Here is a 17730-nt window from a genome sequence, read left to right as displayed (position 1 = left end):
AATGAGCACACATACAAGAGCCCTTCAAATGTTCATGGAGATGGGATTAAAAGATAACTTTATTTTGTACAAAAATATTTGAAACCTATGTATGCTTTTTCATAATGTACGTTTTCCAAGAATGTTTGAAGACCCCTTGTGTATCTCTCATCCTCACTCTTGAGATTCTGATTGAGGAGGTCTGGAGTGAGGCCCAGGTTTCTGTATTTTTATGAGGATCTCAGAGTATTCTGATGGAGCCCAACCCTTCATTTGCATTGGGTTCTACAGATGTTTGCGTTACTTCTCTGGCTCCCCCAGAGTTAACCTACAGGTTCCTGCCAACCCACATCTCCCTCCGAGGAGAACTACCCTCCTGGATGCCTGAAGCACAGGTGGCCAGCTTCTAACCCCTCAGATGCACCACCTCACCATAGGTGAACTGGACGGCATGAGCACCGGACGGAAGGAGAATCTGGTAGACACCAGCAGTGCCCACACAGGCGTGTTGCAAAGGCTCTGCCTGAACACCAGTGATGGTGGGCTGAGTTCTATTGTGGTTTTCCCTCTGGAAATTTGAACATTTAGGAAGAGACATGTCATAAATGGTCAGAACAAAAACTGAGGGGAATATATGGAGAGGCAGAAATAGGGAGCCACATCCTGTCAATGTGGTGCACAGCACTGAAACCTATTGAGTCTTGATGCTGAGGGACAAAGTGAAAATCTTCCTGCCTGCATGCTTGGATCTGATCCTCGCATTGCCCACCAGGCCTTCCTGGATTCCGGTGATACTCCTTCTTCTGAAATGTCACCTTTTAATGAGCCCACCTTTCTTGAATCACCCTGACTCAGTCTGTGTTTCTTTAAACCAAAAAGCTTAATGAAATCAACCTCAGAAACTTCTGCGTTAAGTTAGGTGGTGTTCCCAGGTTCTATAACGCCTTGCCCGAGTTAACTCACAGGACTTTCCAAAGACAGAACGATGATAAGAATTTCAGCTATGTTCAGGAGGTTCCTCATGGAGTTCCTCCCTGAAGTCTGCAGCAGAGGAGTTCTCCTGGGAAGTCAGGTCATGATCAGTAACCGATTTGTAGTTTATAATGGGCAATAATAAGAATGGAAAGGCTGTTTAATGAGCATACATGGGAAGAGAGGGAGCACCGCCGCATGCAAGCCTACTAGCATGGTGCTAAGAGAAAGTGTGAGGCTCCATGGAGAACATTATGGTTGGAGCTGAGCTCTGGAAACCGGATGCCCTCTACTCTGGAACATTCTCGGAAGTGCCTTGATCAGCTCTTGCCTCGGTGGTCTTTATTTTCCTAAGCTTATTAAGGCTAATCTACTCTTCTTAAATTGACTGACTTTCCTTTAGTGTGGAACAGTCAAGATGATTTCTGTGGATCCTGTGGCCTGACAGCTGTTCTGTCTTTTCCAAATGATCTTGATATCTATGTGGTTCTTAAAATTTACTTCCTAAATTAGGACCTTACTTCTCTTATTTTTGGGGTGAGCTGGATGCCTTCTTATAGCTCCCAAATAAATATAAATGCTGGCATTGTGGTATAGTGGGTAAAGCCAACACCTGCAGTGCCAGCATCCCATGTGGGTGCTGGTTAGAGTCCTGGCTGCTCCTATTCCAATCCAGCTCTCTGATGTGGCCTGGGAAAGCAGTGGAAGATGGCGCAGTCTTATCTATGGCGCGATCTACACCCTGACACAATCCTAGGCTCTAGCCCCCGCCGCCATTGCTGGAAGCCAGGTGGTTGCATGGCCCAACCACTGGTGTCAAGCTCCACCCCCATCCTAATGGGATTTGCTGCTCCTGCTTTCCTGCCCGCCCTCCAGCAAAGTTTTAAAAGGACCTGTTCCTGAACACATGTCTTTCTTTCTCTTTCTCTTCATCTCCTGATCTCTCTCTCCCTCTGCCTCTGTCGCTGTCTCTCTCTCTTACACTCTACTTCTTCGCCCCTTCCTTCCAGTCTGTCGGGTTTCCCCCAATAAACTCTTTCTCTTAAAAAAAAATTCCCATGGCTGTGGGTGTGAACCATGTGATGAAGATGGGAGATGTAATGCCCATACCCAGAGGAGTGCAGAAAACACAAGGTTCTCACAAGGAATAGAGAAGCCTTGAGATACAAGGGAACTTGCATGAATTACATTATCACTACACTCCAGATCCTGAACTGGGTATCCCAACTTGGGCCAGGGCTCCAGGTATTCTGTTGATGACTCCCAGAGGCAGAGATTAATGATTTTATTGATGCTTTCCCAGGCTGCTGTGAAATTTTTGTATTCATATTTCTTCTCATTTAGAGACAAGGTGATAGAGACAGAAGACAGCAGAGATCTGAGGTAGGTAACCAGGGACAAAGGGCTCAAGTGACTCAAGTCTGATGTACAGAGGGAAATACAAGCCTAACATACAAAAGGACAATCTAGAACAAATGCCTCTCTACTCAAACACAAGATAAAGAAACTGAAAACAAAACAAGATGCAGTTATAGTTGACCCTGTCTGGCTCCAGATGCTGACTGTCCAACAATGAGAAAGTCATCAATGACCAACTGATATATTTGCAAAACCTATGCAAACTTCCTCACAGCCCAGAGGATCTAACCTCCTGGGCAACTTCCCCATATGGGCCCTCACTTCTGACACCCTTCTTGGCGCTGCTGGGAATTTTCTCTTTTGCTTTCTTTTTTGCTTAATGAACCTTTTTTTCTTGTGAACTCTCCATTGTCCATTGCCCTCCTTCTTCTTGGTCACAGAACATGAACCTAAGCAGCTAGAATTAGAGTCCTGGGGCTGGCGCTGTGGTGCAGCAGGTTAACACCCTGGCCTGAAGTGCCGGCATCCCATACGGGCACTGGTACTAGTCTCGGCTGCTCCTCTTCTGATCCAGCTCTCTGCTATGGCCTGGGATAGCAGTAGAAGATGGCCCAAGTCCTTGGGCCTCTGCACTCATGTGGGAGATCTGGAAGAGGCTCCTGGCTCCTGGCTTTGGATCGGCGTAGCTCTGGCCATTATGGCCATCTGGGGAAGTGAACCAGCGGATGGAAGATCTCTCTCTCTGTCTCTACCTCTCTCTGTATGTAACTCTGTCTTTCAAATAAATAAAATAAATCTAAAAAAAAAACAGAATTAGAGTCTTGCAGCAGAGACACTCTAAAATTGAGCTTCAGGTGGGGGAGCTATCCATATACTCCCTGAAATTTGTTGCAGAATTATTAATATATGGGTATAGGGTTACAGGATGCATGGTTTTCATTAAATTCTCAAAGTAGTTCTTGAGTAATCTTCTGGAACTTACTCAATTAATAAAGGAATAACACTGACAACCAAAGTATCTGTCTAGACCTTGTTCTGTTGAACTATTACATTCTGTGAAAAGCCATATAAATGCTGATTGATAGATAAAACTATGTGATAGTGTATCATGAAATATTTTTTTAATAAAGTTAATACTAATTTTAAACTTCCAAACAGTTTTAAAAACACCTGATAAGAATAAATATTATCAGCCGGCGCTGTGGTTTAACAGGCTAATCCTCTGCCTTGCGGCGCTGGCACACCAGGTTCTAGTCCCGGTTGGGGTGCCGGATTCTATCCCGGTTGCCCCTCTTCCAGGCCAGCTCTCTGCTATGGCCCGGGAAGGCAGTGGAGGATGGCCCAAGTCCTTGGGCCCTGCACCTGCATGGGAGACCAGGAGAAGCTCCTGGCTCCTGGCTTCGGATCAGCGAGATACGCTGGCCGCAGTGGTCATTGGAGGGTGAACCAACGGCAAAAGGAAGACCTTTCTCTCTGTCTCTCTCTCTCACTATCCACTCTGCCTGTCAAAAAAAAAAAAAAAAAAGAATAAATATTATCAAAATAAAATTTTGAACAGTATAGTCTTTTTATATCCCCAGTATATTTGGATTCTGGATTATATGGATGTACATTGTCTACAGGCTCCTCTCTCTCCTCTTTGTAATTAGTAAGAGAAATCTTGTTTTTCAGTTGCACACATTACTGCTCAAAAGGAGACTCTACTTCCCAGCCTTCCTTGCAGCTGATCATACACATGTGGCTAAGATCTAGCCTGTAGAGTGCTAGCAGATGTGATGTGCTCTGCCTCTTTCCTTTCCTCTCTTCCCATTCACTGGGAATTGGCAAATACAGAAAGAATTTTCTTTTACCAAAATGTACACTCCTTGTGGTTATTTCAGTTAAATAAGGGCAGACACACACAGAGAAATAAACTTCAGTCTTATTTAATGCAATGTATTTTGGGATCTCTTATTATAGCAACTAAATCTATGTCCGCACTGATACATGTATCTGTATTTTCAGAGAGTATGTGTTACATATTGAATAGAACTTGGTTCCCCAAACTCATGCAGATGTTTAAACTCAGTTTCTTTGTTAAGGGTGTTTAGATTAAGAGGGGAGACTTTTTTATTTTAAAGATTTATTTATTTATTTGAGAGGCAGAGTTACAGAGAGAGGTCGAGACAGAGAGAAAGATCTTCCATCCTCTGGTTCACTCCCCAAATGGCCGCAATGGCCGAAGCTGAGCTGATCCGAAGCCAGGAGCTTCCTTTGGGTCCCCCATGTGGGTGCTGATCTAACTAACGGTATCTGAGATGTGGGTCTGGTAGGAGGTCTTTAGATCACTGGGGACTTGTCCTCAGAAGGTAGTTCTTGAGAGTGGGTTGGTTATTTAAGCTGAGATCAGCCTAGCTTCTCTGCTTCCTGGTTCACCATGTGATGTTTCATCCATGCCTGCTCCACCACGGCCAGTCTCGCCAGGATGGGGCTGCTTGATCCTGACCTGTGACCTCCCAAGTGTAAGCTGAAGTAATCCCTTTCCTTCCCAGGAAGCTCCTCCAGGTCATTTTACTAAAATTGATTAAAAGTTGACTAATATGGTATAAACTTAATTGTGTAATATTTTAGATTTCTTGATTGACACTGAATAATACTTCCTTCATTTATTTAAAAAAATTTTTTAAGATTTACTTATTTATTTGAAAGTCAGAGTTACACAGAGAGAGGAAAGGCAGAGAGAGAGAGAGAGAGAGAGGTCTTCCATCCAATGGTTCACTCCCCAGATGGCCACAACGGCCAGATCTTTGCTGATCCAAAGCCAGGATCCAGAAGCTTCTTCCAGGTATCCCACATGGGTGCAGGGGCCCAAGGACTTGGGCCATCTTCTACTGCTTTCCCAGGCCACAGCAGAGAGCTGGACTGGAAGAGGAGCAGCCAAGACTAGAACTGGTGCCTATATGGGATGCAGGCTCTTCGGGCCAGGGTGTTACCCGCTGCACCACAGTGCTGGCCCACCTTCCTTCATTTAATAATTGAATAAAATGTACTCTTCAATTGTACTCTCATATTATGCATACTAATTATTTTAGTATTACTTAAGAGAACATAATTTTGAGATTGTAAATTATCAATGCAGCATACAAAAATACATAAAAGAGTACATTTATTTAGCCTTTGCAAATGAAATGGGTAATGAAGAGAATGCCCCAGCATGTTATCTACTCCATGGGAATGACTGGAAGTTACGTAGTTTCACAAACCTTTCAGATATCATTTGGTAAAGTGCCATGTTGGGGACTAATTATTGGTCTGAATTACAAGTCTGGATATTGATTGTTCAGTTATAGTGTGTAATCTGACCGTTATAAATGCATGTAATGCAAAGAAGAGGAGGAAGTAAACTTGCTCCTGTTCCTTTTGTAATTTGTCTAACATACACTGGTTCTCAGCTTAGCTGCACATCACCTGAGCAACTTTGAAAAACTATTGCCAGGCTGCCTCCTAGAGATGCAATTGATTTCAGCTTTGGTAGTTCCTACAGGTCCCAGATGGGGAGGTTGAGAGACCCATCCATGGGTACAACGCTACAGTTAGACAGGAGGAGTAAGTTGTGGTATTCTACTATATAGTACTATGACTGTAGTTAACATTTCTGTATTGTATATTTCAAAATAGCTAGAAGAGAGGGTTTTGAATGTTTTCACCCAAGGAAATGGTAAATGTTTAAGGTGAGGGGTGTGCTAATTACCATGCTTTGATCATCATACAAAATTTATAGGTGTTGAAACACTACATTGTACCCTATAACTAGGACACATATAAATATGCATCAAGCAAAAAAATAAAATAAAGCTTACAAAGTTAAAAATAGAAATTGCAGCTAACTCTGAAATGCAGCCAGCATAGGGGCCCCCTGCTATAATATAATTGTCAGTTTTAGACCCTTTTGACCATTCTTGGATCCCAGATAGAGGCCTAATTTTGGAGATGAGATATTAAATTCTAAGCCCATTTCATTGGGTGGGTTGAGTTTTAACCTCAGTCGCACAGCTTTGTCTGCTTTTTATGCCAACACATTGACAAGCCCAACATTTCAGCAACCAGCACAGGTAGCGCTCATCAGCCCCTGAACAGTGACTGGGTAAGGCATAACCAGTCATCAGAAAAAATGTGCAAGGATAGTTTGTCTTTTGGTAAACTGCCCATCTCTACATCAGTTGTAACATCAGGCCTGAGTTTGGCGCTCCCTGCCACATCATCAAAATACATCTTACTTAAGCTCATGACTGGTCAGCCTTATTCCTTGTACCACTATCCAACAGATGGAAGAAATTACAGCCAGAGAAATATCTGCAGCCTGGAGGTTTTCATGGTCAAATAGAAAGCTTCATAGTCCCTTCTCAGCACAGTTCATATCTATTATTTTAAGCAAATGAATACACATGCAGTGTTAGCTCAGAGGCCTTGTCAAGAACATGATATGAAGGGGAAGTTCTCATCCTTCTGTGTAATACAAGCCATTGAAGGTCTGGAACTGGCATTGTGCTACAGCAGGTAAAACTACCGCTTTTCTTTCTTGCTTTTTTTTTTTTTTTTTGACAGGCAGAGTGGACAGTGAGAGAGAGAGACAGAGAGAAAGGTCTTCCTTTACCGTTGGTTCACCCCCTAATGGCCGCTGCGGCCGGAGCACCGCGCTGATCCGAAGCCAGAAGCCAGGTGCTTCTCCTGGTCTCCCATGGGGTGCAGGGCCCAAGCACTTGGGCCATCCTCCACTGCACTCCCTGGCCACAGCAGAGAGCTGGCCTGGAAGAGGGGCAACCGGGACAGAATCCGGTGCCCTGACCAGGATTACCACTTTTAACACTGGTATCCCATATGGGCGCAGGTTTGTGTCCCAGCTGCTCCACTTCCGACCCAGCTCCTGCTAATGTCCTGGGAAAAAGCAGCTGAAGATGGCCTAGGTGCTTGGGACCCTGCTCCCCACATGGGAGACCCAGATAGAGCTCCTAGCTCCTGGCTTCAGCTTGGCCCAGTGCTGAACATTGCAGCTATCTGGGGAGTACACCAAATGATGGAAGATTCTCTCTCTCTCTCTCTCTCTCTCTGTAGCTCTGACTTTCAAATTAATTAATAAATCTTTTAAAAGAATTGTAGGTCTGGCAGATTGGCTGGGCATTTCCTCCATGGAAGAGGAATTGCACAGAAAGCTTGCCCCAGCAGTGGGGGTGGGAGGGTGAAGGACGTTCTACTGGGACACTGTTGTCTGACAACCACCCTCACCCCAAACAGAACTTCACATCTCCCTCATCTCCTTCCTGGGGCAGACACTCCCTGCTCCCCTGCAGGCCTCCCACCCTGGGAGAACTCCAAGTCTGGGTAACACACAGGGAGTTTACATTGGAGGGAAAAGAACAAACTTCACTGTGAGTTGAAATGGCCACACTATCCACAAATAAAGTCTTGCTTGTCCTTTAGATGTTTCTCAGGGATGGACCTCAAAGGTCCATTGTTCTTTCAACTTCAGGGCCATAAATTACTCTCCTCACTTTTTCTATTTGCTTCAGCAAAGAGGAAACTTGATGGAACCACAGAAAGTAAGAGAGAGATGAAAGGCGAGAATGAGAAAGAGGAAGACAGAGGAGGGAGGCCAGAGAGAAAAGATTTTCTTATGTCCATGGCAACTGGAGTCCTCATCAATTGATAGCTGTCCTGGGAGCCGACATAAAGAACTGTTTTTATGGCCGGTGCCGCGGCTCACTAGGCTAATCCTCCGCCTGTGGCACTGGCACCCTGGGTTCTAGTCCCCGTTGGGGTGCTGGATTCTGTCCCGGCTGCTCCTCTCCCAGTCCAGCTATCTGCTGTGGCCCGGGAGTGCAGTGGAGGATGGCCCAAGTGCTTGGGCCCTGCACCTGCATGGGAGACCAGGAGGAAGCACCTGGCTCCTGGCTTCAGATCAGCGCAGTGCACTGGGCCATAGCAGCCATTTAGGAGGTGAACCGACGGAAGGAAGACCTTTCTCTCTGTCTCTCTCTCTCACTGTCTAACTCTGCCTGTCAAAAAAAAAAAAAAAAAAAAAAAAGAACTGTTTGTATGGTCCTCTAGAAACTGTAGATCCTGATGATTTCCTTTCTGGGAGTGGACTGTGCCTTCCTGATTTCAAATATGAATGACAGTAGCAAGTGTGTGTGTGTGTGTGTGTGTGGCTGTGGTGCAGGAGGGTTCATAGAAAGCCTGAAGGATTCAGGTAAATTGAAATCTGACCCAGATAGAGCTACTGCACAAAGAAATGTCTACAGAAGAGTTGGACAGGAGTTTTCAGACTTTGGCCAAAACTAGATCCATGCAGGGTTTGGACTCTGACACACAGCAGTTATACCCTGGAGAAAATGCCAGCATACACCATGTCCAGCAGTTCACCTGGATGTCACTTTTTTTTAAGGGAAAGAATTTATTGGGGGAAACCCGGCAGACTGGAGGGAAGGGGCCAAGAAGGAAAAGAGAGAGAAGGACAATGTAAGAGAGAGATCAAGAGAGAGATCGAGACAGAGAGAGCGCCACGTGTTCAGGAACAGATCCTTTTAAAACTTTGCCGGGAGGCAGGCAGGGAAGTAGGAACAGTGAATCCCATTAGGATGGGGGTGGAGCTGACACATGGTTGGGCCATGTGGCCACCTGGCTTCCAGCAATGGCGGCGGGGGCTAGAGCCTAGGATTGTGTCAGGGTGTAGATTGCACCATAGTTAAGACTGTGCCATTTTACTAACATTCCCCCCTTTTGTTTTTTATAAAGCAGGAATCCATTACTTTTGGGATTACATTAGTCCCAAAAGTCCAGGAGGGGTAGAGGGATGGTGATCTGTCTTTAGAGCTACTTCTTGCTGACACGGGGTGATGAGGTACTTTTCGTTGGCATGGGGCGATGTCTCAAGCCGCTGTCTCCTGGGTGGGGAGCCGAGTATATCCCTGTAGCAGCATTTGGCTGACCACCTGGTTGCTGAAGGTCTTGGTTTGTTCCATTATTACCTGCTGTAAACACTTAAACAGACACTGTAGTATAAAAGACAAGGTGAGAATAACAACCAATGATCCCAAGAATGGCATTAACCAGGTAATGAGAGGATTTCATAGAGGAGAGGAAATGGGGTGTGTCTCTGGATCCTTGTAAGGATTGTTTGATGGACATGGTTTAAAGCTGATCCCAACCAAGACTGGGAGAAAGGCCACTCAACTTTTACAGGTAAAGGGGTTTGTCTGTAGAGAAATCCTGAACAATCATACAACATTAAGTGGGGGAGAGGACCATCAATACACACAGGTCAGGAGTAGAGCCATTGATGTAAGAGTAGAGGCTATGATTACAAAGGGATGAGGCCCCAGATGGGCTAGATAGGGTCTAGATAGGGTCTAGAACAAAAGACAGAGTCATTATTGGAGAACCTAAGAGAGCTGCTGTCTAAGCCATGTACAAGTTCTCTGATTGAGAGGCATATAGAAACTGACAGAAGGGCTTGATAATAATCTGGTGGGCTTTGAGGTCTTGTCAGTTATGAGGCCCAGACTTATCTATCTCTTCACATGGGGTACATCCTAAGGGAGGTGTGAACCTCCTTGGGAAGGCACCCTGTTGACTCCCATTACCTAGCTGGCCTGGGAGGAGAGTTGGCCAGGTAAAGGCAGGTGGCAACTCTAACAGGAAATTTACAGTTCTGCCTGCAATGTTACAGACCCTACTTGGCCATCCCCTCAGCAGTGGTGGTCACCTTGGACGCTGGGCTGAGTGAAGAGCTTTTCAGCTTGGAGCCAGCAAGATCTGTGGCTCTGACCTGGGTGTCCTTCGACTGCAGGGCAGTTCCATTTCCAGTGATGCAGCTCTTGGCTGGCAGAGCTGCACCTTGTTATGATTTAACATGAGATGTCCATCTGTAGATTCAGAGCTTGACTCCCGGTCCTGCTCAGTAAACTTATAATTTGTCCATAGTGGCAATAACAGTGGTTTTAATTTTCTCATTCAAATTTTACATTTTTAGTGTTTTGCAGTCTTTAAGTTATCATAAATCACCTATGTTACTTGTTTACCTTTCTTCTTTTTCCTGTAATTATTATTAATGAAGCAATGAACAACTTTATACAAATATCACTTTGTTATTCAGTTTTAGATTAGTCATCCTAAATTAACAAAAGGAAACAACATTGGTTACCTAGGAAAATAATGGGAACTTTTTTTTTTTCTGTGTATCAAGGTGTCTTTTAACTTACCTACATGTATTCTTCCACTTGGTTTGAATACAGAATCACAGAATCATGTATGCTTTCTTAAACTGCTGCTATTTCAAAACACATTAGACTAGGCTATACTTGATTTAATGCTAGTAATTTAATGACACCAACTGCATATTAAAATGTAAATTACTCCAAGAGAGCAGCAATTCTTAAATTGCAGCTTTCCAGAGTTCAAGTGTAAGAGCTACAATTTAACAATACCATTTTGATCTCAAATATAAAAATTATCATTAAGCACAATTTGAATTTGTTTATATCTCTTTTAATTAAAAATAACTAGCACATGATTGCTGACATAATTATTGACATAATTATGCCAAACTACCTATTTTGGGGTATAGTGTGATATGTTGATGCATGTATACAGTGTGTAGTGATCACATTAAGGTAAGTGGTTTATCTAACGTCTTTTTAGAGAATTTTAAAATACAACTCAGAATCCGTAACACAATCCAACTCTGTAATTTCTATACTCCCCAGCAGATGGCAATGTTGCTTGTTCTTGTGGTGGTTGAGAGGCGGGAAGAGTTCGGAATCCAGAGTGTAGGTGGATGGGTCAATCTCAGAGAAAATGAATGGTAGGAAGTTCTTGCAGTAGATGGACCTAGTGTCTTGTTCACCACTTTAACTATTTAAACTATCTTTAAACTATTTATCTCTGCTTTTCACAAGCAACTTTCCCCCATATCACCTCTCTCTTGCACCTTGTTTCCCTTTGTTTACTGAAAAAGTCTTCATTCTTCAATTTGAAAACTAAGAGTGTCTACTGATCCCGGCTGACCTGTGTGCCACTGGTGAAGGAGTTAAGGACACGTCGTCCCAAATTACACTGCTCTGGCACTTTGACTGTTTTGGGTTAAAGTAACAGCAGGTGCAAGAGCACTCTGACTTTCCCTCTGTTTCTTAAAAAGCAAGAGATGCAATTCTACATGAAAGATTTCCATCCTATTCCAGGAGGAAAACCTCATTCTAATCACCAAGGATGAGAAGTTGAGGCTGAGGGAAATCTGCACAAACCTTACTAAACTAACCCTTATCATGCAAGCTCTTCTCCACTCAGCCAATAACCCTAGCCTGAAGCCCTTTGTGTCATCACTTTTTAACTTTGTCCTACTCAGTATTTAAGTGTTCACCTCTAACTGTGCCTTTGGGTCTTCATCTCCCATGTTACATGAAATTTGAATTAAATTAATTTGTTTGCTCTCTCCTGATGATCTTGCATCAGTTTAATTCTCAGGCCCATCTGACAAACTCTAAGAGTTTTATCTCCTGACTGTGGCATGCAGGAAGGATGAGAATAGGAAAAGATGGGGGCCAAGAAGGACAGTTAGGAGATTCCAACCTTGTTGACTGAAGAAATCAAAAAAAGAAACCAAAGGATTAGAATGCATCAGACCTAAGGAGCAACACAAAGCAGGAATGTCATCATGGTCTGAGCTTTTCCACTGACTTTTATCTCTGCCCCTACCTGTGCATCTGCTTCCCTCTGCCCCTTTTGGAAGACAAGGTCTCTTGCCTTATTTGGCATACTTGGGGAGAAGCATGGCTACCAACAAGCCTCATGGTACATCTTCAGCTACCTTAGAAACAGATTCTTTCATCCAGTCTTAGGGGAAGATTTTTATTAACCTTCTTAGTCAATCATCTGTGACCAGAGGAATAGTTTGAAATAATACAAAAAATAATAAAATGGGAACATAGATAGGAGATGATTAAGGGAAATAAATTGTAGGACATGGAGAATGATTTTGTTAAAGATGAAAGAAAGCATAGGCTGGCGCCGCAGCTCAATAGGCTAATCCTCCGCCTTGCAGCGCCGGCACACCGGGTTCTAGTCCCGATCGGGGCACCGGATTCTGTCCCGGTTGCCCCCCTTCCAGGCCAGCTCTCTGCTGTGGCCAGGGAGTGCAGTGGAGGATGGCCCAAGTACTTGGGCCCTGCACCCCATGGGAGTCCAGGAGAAGCACCTGGCTCCTGCCATCGGATCAGCACGGTGCGCTGGCCGCAGTGCGCCGGCCGCGGCGGCCATTGGAGGGTGAACCAACGGCAAAGGAAGACCTTTCTCTCTGTCTCTCTCTCACTGTCCACTCTGCCTGTCCAAAAAAAAAAAAAAAAAAAAAAAAGAAAGAAAGAAAGCATAAAAAAACTCAAGTTCACTAAATCAAAACAACAACTAAAAGAAAAAGTAGCAAATACATAATATATATAATGTATATAATAATTGTTATCAAATGATTTGACAATGTAGATTGTTTTGAACTGTCTTGGAAAGTCTACCAGTTTTTTTGACAGATCATAACACAGATAGAGAAGGTTTTCAGTTTAGTTTTTAAAATTTAATTTTATTTAAGTAATACAAGTTTCATATATACAGATTTAGGAACATAGTGGGATTCTCACCTCCATTCTCCTTCTCCCCCCAACTCCAATCCTTCCCCCCCATCCCTCTCGGATTCCCATTCTTAATTTTTTTTTACCATGATCTATTTTCAGTATACCTTTTTTTTGACAGGCAGAGTTAGACAGTGAGAGAGAGAGACAGAGACAGAGAGAAAGGTCTTCCTTCCGTTGGTTCACTCCCCAAATGGTCGCTACGGCTGGCATGCTGTGGCCAGCATGCCACACCGACCCGAAGCCAGGAGCCAGGTGCTTCCTCCTGGTCTCCCATGTGGGTGTGGGCCCAAGCACTTGAGCCATCCTCCACTGCCTTCCCCAGCCACAGCATAGAACTGGACTGGAAGAGGAACAACCAGGGCAGAATCTGGTGCCCCAACCGGGACTAGAACCTGGGTGCCGGCGCCGCAGGCAGAGGATTAGCCTAGTGAACTGTGGTGCGGGCCTATTTTCAGTATACTTAATGATCATATAGTTAACCCTACTTTAAGTAATGGAATTCAACAAATAGTATGAAGAAAAAGAAAACAAAGCAGAACAAAACTAAACAAAGCACTGTTCTTTAATAGAAGAGACAAGGGCTATACACAATCACTGAATCTCAAGACGTCTGTTTCTCTTGGTCTTATGTAACTGATAGAATATCTGAAATGTAATGTGCTGGACTGATTCAGTTTAGTTTCTGTATTCTCAGATTACTAGTTCAGTCGTTTGATTTACATTTTGGAAACATAATTAGAATCAGATCTGAACTGGCTTCTTTCTTGTTGAAGAATCCCTTAAACAACAGCTAAGAGTGGCAGTTTTCTTTCTGATAGCATTAGTTCTATTTATGGCATGCAATTGTTCTTATATCCAATGATGCAAACCATCACCTGCATCAGGAAGACACCCAACACTCAGAAAACAGACTTTAAAATGTTGAAAATAATAAAATAAGGACTTCAGCCCAAATGTTCTGTTTTCCTTGCACAAATACAGATAGCATAGTGCACTAAATCCAGGAGTTGTTGATTCAAATCCAATTTTGTATTCATTGGCTCCTTAGGCACTTAGCATCTTCAGATCTCTGTATTAAATTTTAGTTGATTAAGGAAATGTTTCTCATAGTCTTCAGACTAGACAATCAAGAGCAGAGCTCGAAGGATCACAACTGAACAGATGTGCAGACAAACTAGATACTCTTTATGTTCTCCTGAAGTTCAAAGAATTGATGATATCGTCACAGATGGGGTTAAAGATCTGTGGTCTAGCGGAGCAAAGGCACTGAACCTCAAGAACTTAACTCAATGCTTTGTTCTGGGTCCTCTGCTTTGTGGACTTTATGGACTTTCACAGACCACCATCAAGGTGTTGGATGGAGTCATCTTCATCTTGCCTGGGGAAGGCTCTACTTCCAAGCTCGCTGGTGTAGTTGTTGGTAGGAGTCCATTCTCACAGGTGCCCCTGACAGCCTCAGTTCCTCGATGGCTGTTGGCTGGAGGCCACCTTCCTTGCCATGTGGGCCTTTTCACAAGGCAGCTCAAACAGGAAACAGGATGGCCGTCTTCCATCAAATGGAGCAAGCAAGAGAGGATGAACAAGATGGAAGCTGAACCTGTTGGAATCTATTCTCAGACATGCTACTCCATCACTTCTGTATTCTGTGTGTTGTAAGGAGAGGGTGGGAATTGCACAGGCCATGAATATCACAATGTGAGTATCCCTGAGAGCAATCTGAGGATCACGCTCCATGTCTACACGTACTCTATCATCCATAAAGCAAAGAGTGCTGCAGTTCTGGTAGGGGCACTTCAGAAGTTCCATTTGGCAGAATTTTTTCTTGCTTGCATTTTTTGTTTGAGTGTGGCTATGTGTATACATTTGTGTGCTTAAGTATAGCAATGTGCATTGGGTGCAGCAAGCAGTAGAGGGCATACAACTACTGTCCTAGAACCACTGCCCTCTTGTTAGTTTCTTTTCCACATCCCCCTCCCTCTCCCAGCTCTCAGGAGGTGATTTTTTCTTATACTTGGCAAACAAAATGGCAACCAACAGCAAAATCTCCTTGCACCCACCTTTATCTTTTTCCTCACTGCCCTCCCTGGCTTGAGGATGTTCCGCTGTTCTTCCATGCTGAGTGTCTACCTGTGTTCTGGGACCCAGGCTATTTTAGCTCCTCAGGAACCACATCTATTATTTTTTCCCCTTCGACACAGGAAGTCGAAATTTCTTTCTTACTTGAGTAATCCTTTGACTAGTACCTTCTTTCCTTCCATACGTGTACAGCCAAGTTTTCTAGAAGAGTCATGCATTTTCTGACTTGATGAATAATCAATGTATAATGTATAAGTGAAGTTTCTCTAACTTAAAAGCCACTATGGAAGTCTGTCTGGAGATTCCTCAGAAACCTGAACATAACCCTACCATACAACCCAGCCATCCCACTCCTTGGAATTTACCCAAAGGAAATTAATTTGGCAAATAAAAAAGCCATCTGCACATTAATGTTTATTGCAGCTCAATTCACAATAGCTAAGACCTGGAACCAACCCAAATGCCCATCAACAGTAGACTGGATAAAGAAATTATGGGACATGTACTCCATAGAATACTATACAGCAGTAAGAAACAACGAAACCCAGTCATTTGCAACAAGATGGAGCAATCTGGAAAACATCATGCTGAGTGAATTAAGCCAGTCCCAAAGAGAAAAATATCATTTGTTTTCCCTGATCGGTGACAACTGAGCGCCAAAGGGGAAACCTGTTAAGTGAAATGGACACTATAAGCAACAATGAACTGATCAGCTCCTGTCCTGACTTTAGATGTACAATGTAATACTTTATCCTTTTTAGTATTTGTTGTTGTTGTTGTGGTTCTAGTACTATTGGTTGAACTCAGTAATTAACACACAATTATTCTTAGGTGTTTAAATTTTAACTGAAAAGTGATCCCTGTTAAATCTAAGAGTGGAAAAAGAGAGGGAGGAGATGAAGAGCTATGGGTTATTTAACTATGTGCTTATTTTCAAAGACTTGAATAATCACCTTGTAACAATGATCAGATTTGGTCTATGTTATGTCATGATTTTAAGGAATCTTATTTCAACCAGATATTTTGGATTTTGATATTGGTCTATTATGCTATGTTATATGTGCGTACATATTGTATTTCCACATGGGGAAATTTTATTAAGAGTTTTATTTAAAAAAAAAAAAAAAGCTAAAAGTGTTGTGGGAAAATAATATCCAGTTATAAAGTAGGGATGGTAACAAGAGGGCATGCAGGAGAATGATCTGAAAAGGCCTCCCTGACAAGGTGACCTCCAATCACACACTCAAGAGAAGTGGGGCTGCGTGGGAGACCCAGAGGAAGCTCCTTGCTCCTGGCTCCGGATCAGCCCATCTCCAGCCATTGCAGCCTTTTAGGGAGTGAGCCAGCAGATGGAAGACCTTTCTCTTTGTTTCTCTCTCTATCTGTAACTCTACCTCTCAAACAAATAGAATCTTTTTTTAAAAAAGAGATATTTGAAATTGTGAGTTCTGCTGCAAAGAGAAACAAAGGAAGATTAATCAGCAGAGAGGGGACGACAGGTGAAGGAATTGTGTTGTTGTTCCTAAAGATAGAAGAAGGGCACAGCTCAGACTGCAGTGGGTGAAGAGTGGGCACAAGTTGATGAAATTGTTTGTTCTTTTCATTCCTGTGCTCCTAGCTTTTATAAGAGTGCCTCAGAGTAGGTCGGGCTCATGCAATATATTTCAGATGCATTTTATTAAACATGGTCACCAAAAAATGTCAAACTCCCAAGTCCAATTGGTCTATTTCATTTTAAATTTTATTGCTTCACATGTAAAGCTACAGTTCCTCCTTTTACAGTATTTCCCCCTCTCCTGATTCCCTGGGAACTGGTTCTCTTCCTGGTAGACCAGTCCTCCTCACCAGTTTCTCTTTCAGGTTCTTATTTCTCTTACATGCAGGATGCCATGACACTGTCCCTGGCTTTATGCACTCCCTTTTCATGATGTCATCTATGCATCTGTGTTGCAACTACTGCTCCATCTCTTCAGTCTTGCTGTCTCTCCAGTGTGCTACAGGTACCATTTCTTGAATTGCCCACAGGCCTTTCATTCTCAGTAAGCCCAATATAAACTCACTGATTCAGATTGACTCTCCTGTTCTCTTATCTTTGGGAATAGTGTCATCATTCACAGCTGCTCAAGCTAGAAATCTGCAAGTTCCTCTCAACTTCATGCTTTTCTTTTTCACTCCCTATTAAGTCTAATGGACCACATAGTCATCTCAGTTTTACATTCTAAATGTTACATGTTAGACTGCCATTGCCGTGAGATTCAAATTGTACAGTGGTGAAAGTTTCTTGTACACTGCCCTCCAAGCTGTAACCAGAAAGATCATTTTAGAAGCCAAATCAGGTGTGCTATTTCCTTAATTAATGTCTTTGAATGGCTCTATTTGCATAGCCTACAATGCCCTTGCCTTCCAGTGCTTTTTCTTTCCTTACCTGTCTCTATACATTTTCATTGCTGAGATTCACCTGCTGTTGCTCATATTTGTCAAGTGTTCCCTAACTATGTGCCCCCACAGGCTATGTTCTGTGCTCGAAACACTGAACTTCACCTGATGCTTTTCCATGAGCCATTTTCTTCCTCTTCTCCATTTGCAAACTCCCACCTATCTTTGAAAATTCACCATAATTATCTCATGTTCTATGAAGTTGTCCTGGAATTTCTTTTTTTTTTACTTGTTTTTGAAAAGATTTATTTGA

The sequence above is a fragment of the Lepus europaeus genome, chromosome 8 (assembly GCF_033115175.1).
Source record: "Lepus europaeus isolate LE1 chromosome 8, mLepTim1.pri, whole genome shotgun sequence".
Classification (NCBI taxonomy): Eukaryota; Metazoa; Chordata; class Mammalia; order Lagomorpha; family Leporidae; genus Lepus; species Lepus europaeus.
The sequence above is the reverse complement of the archived record's forward strand: the minus strand, read 5'-3'. Positions refer to the sequence as shown.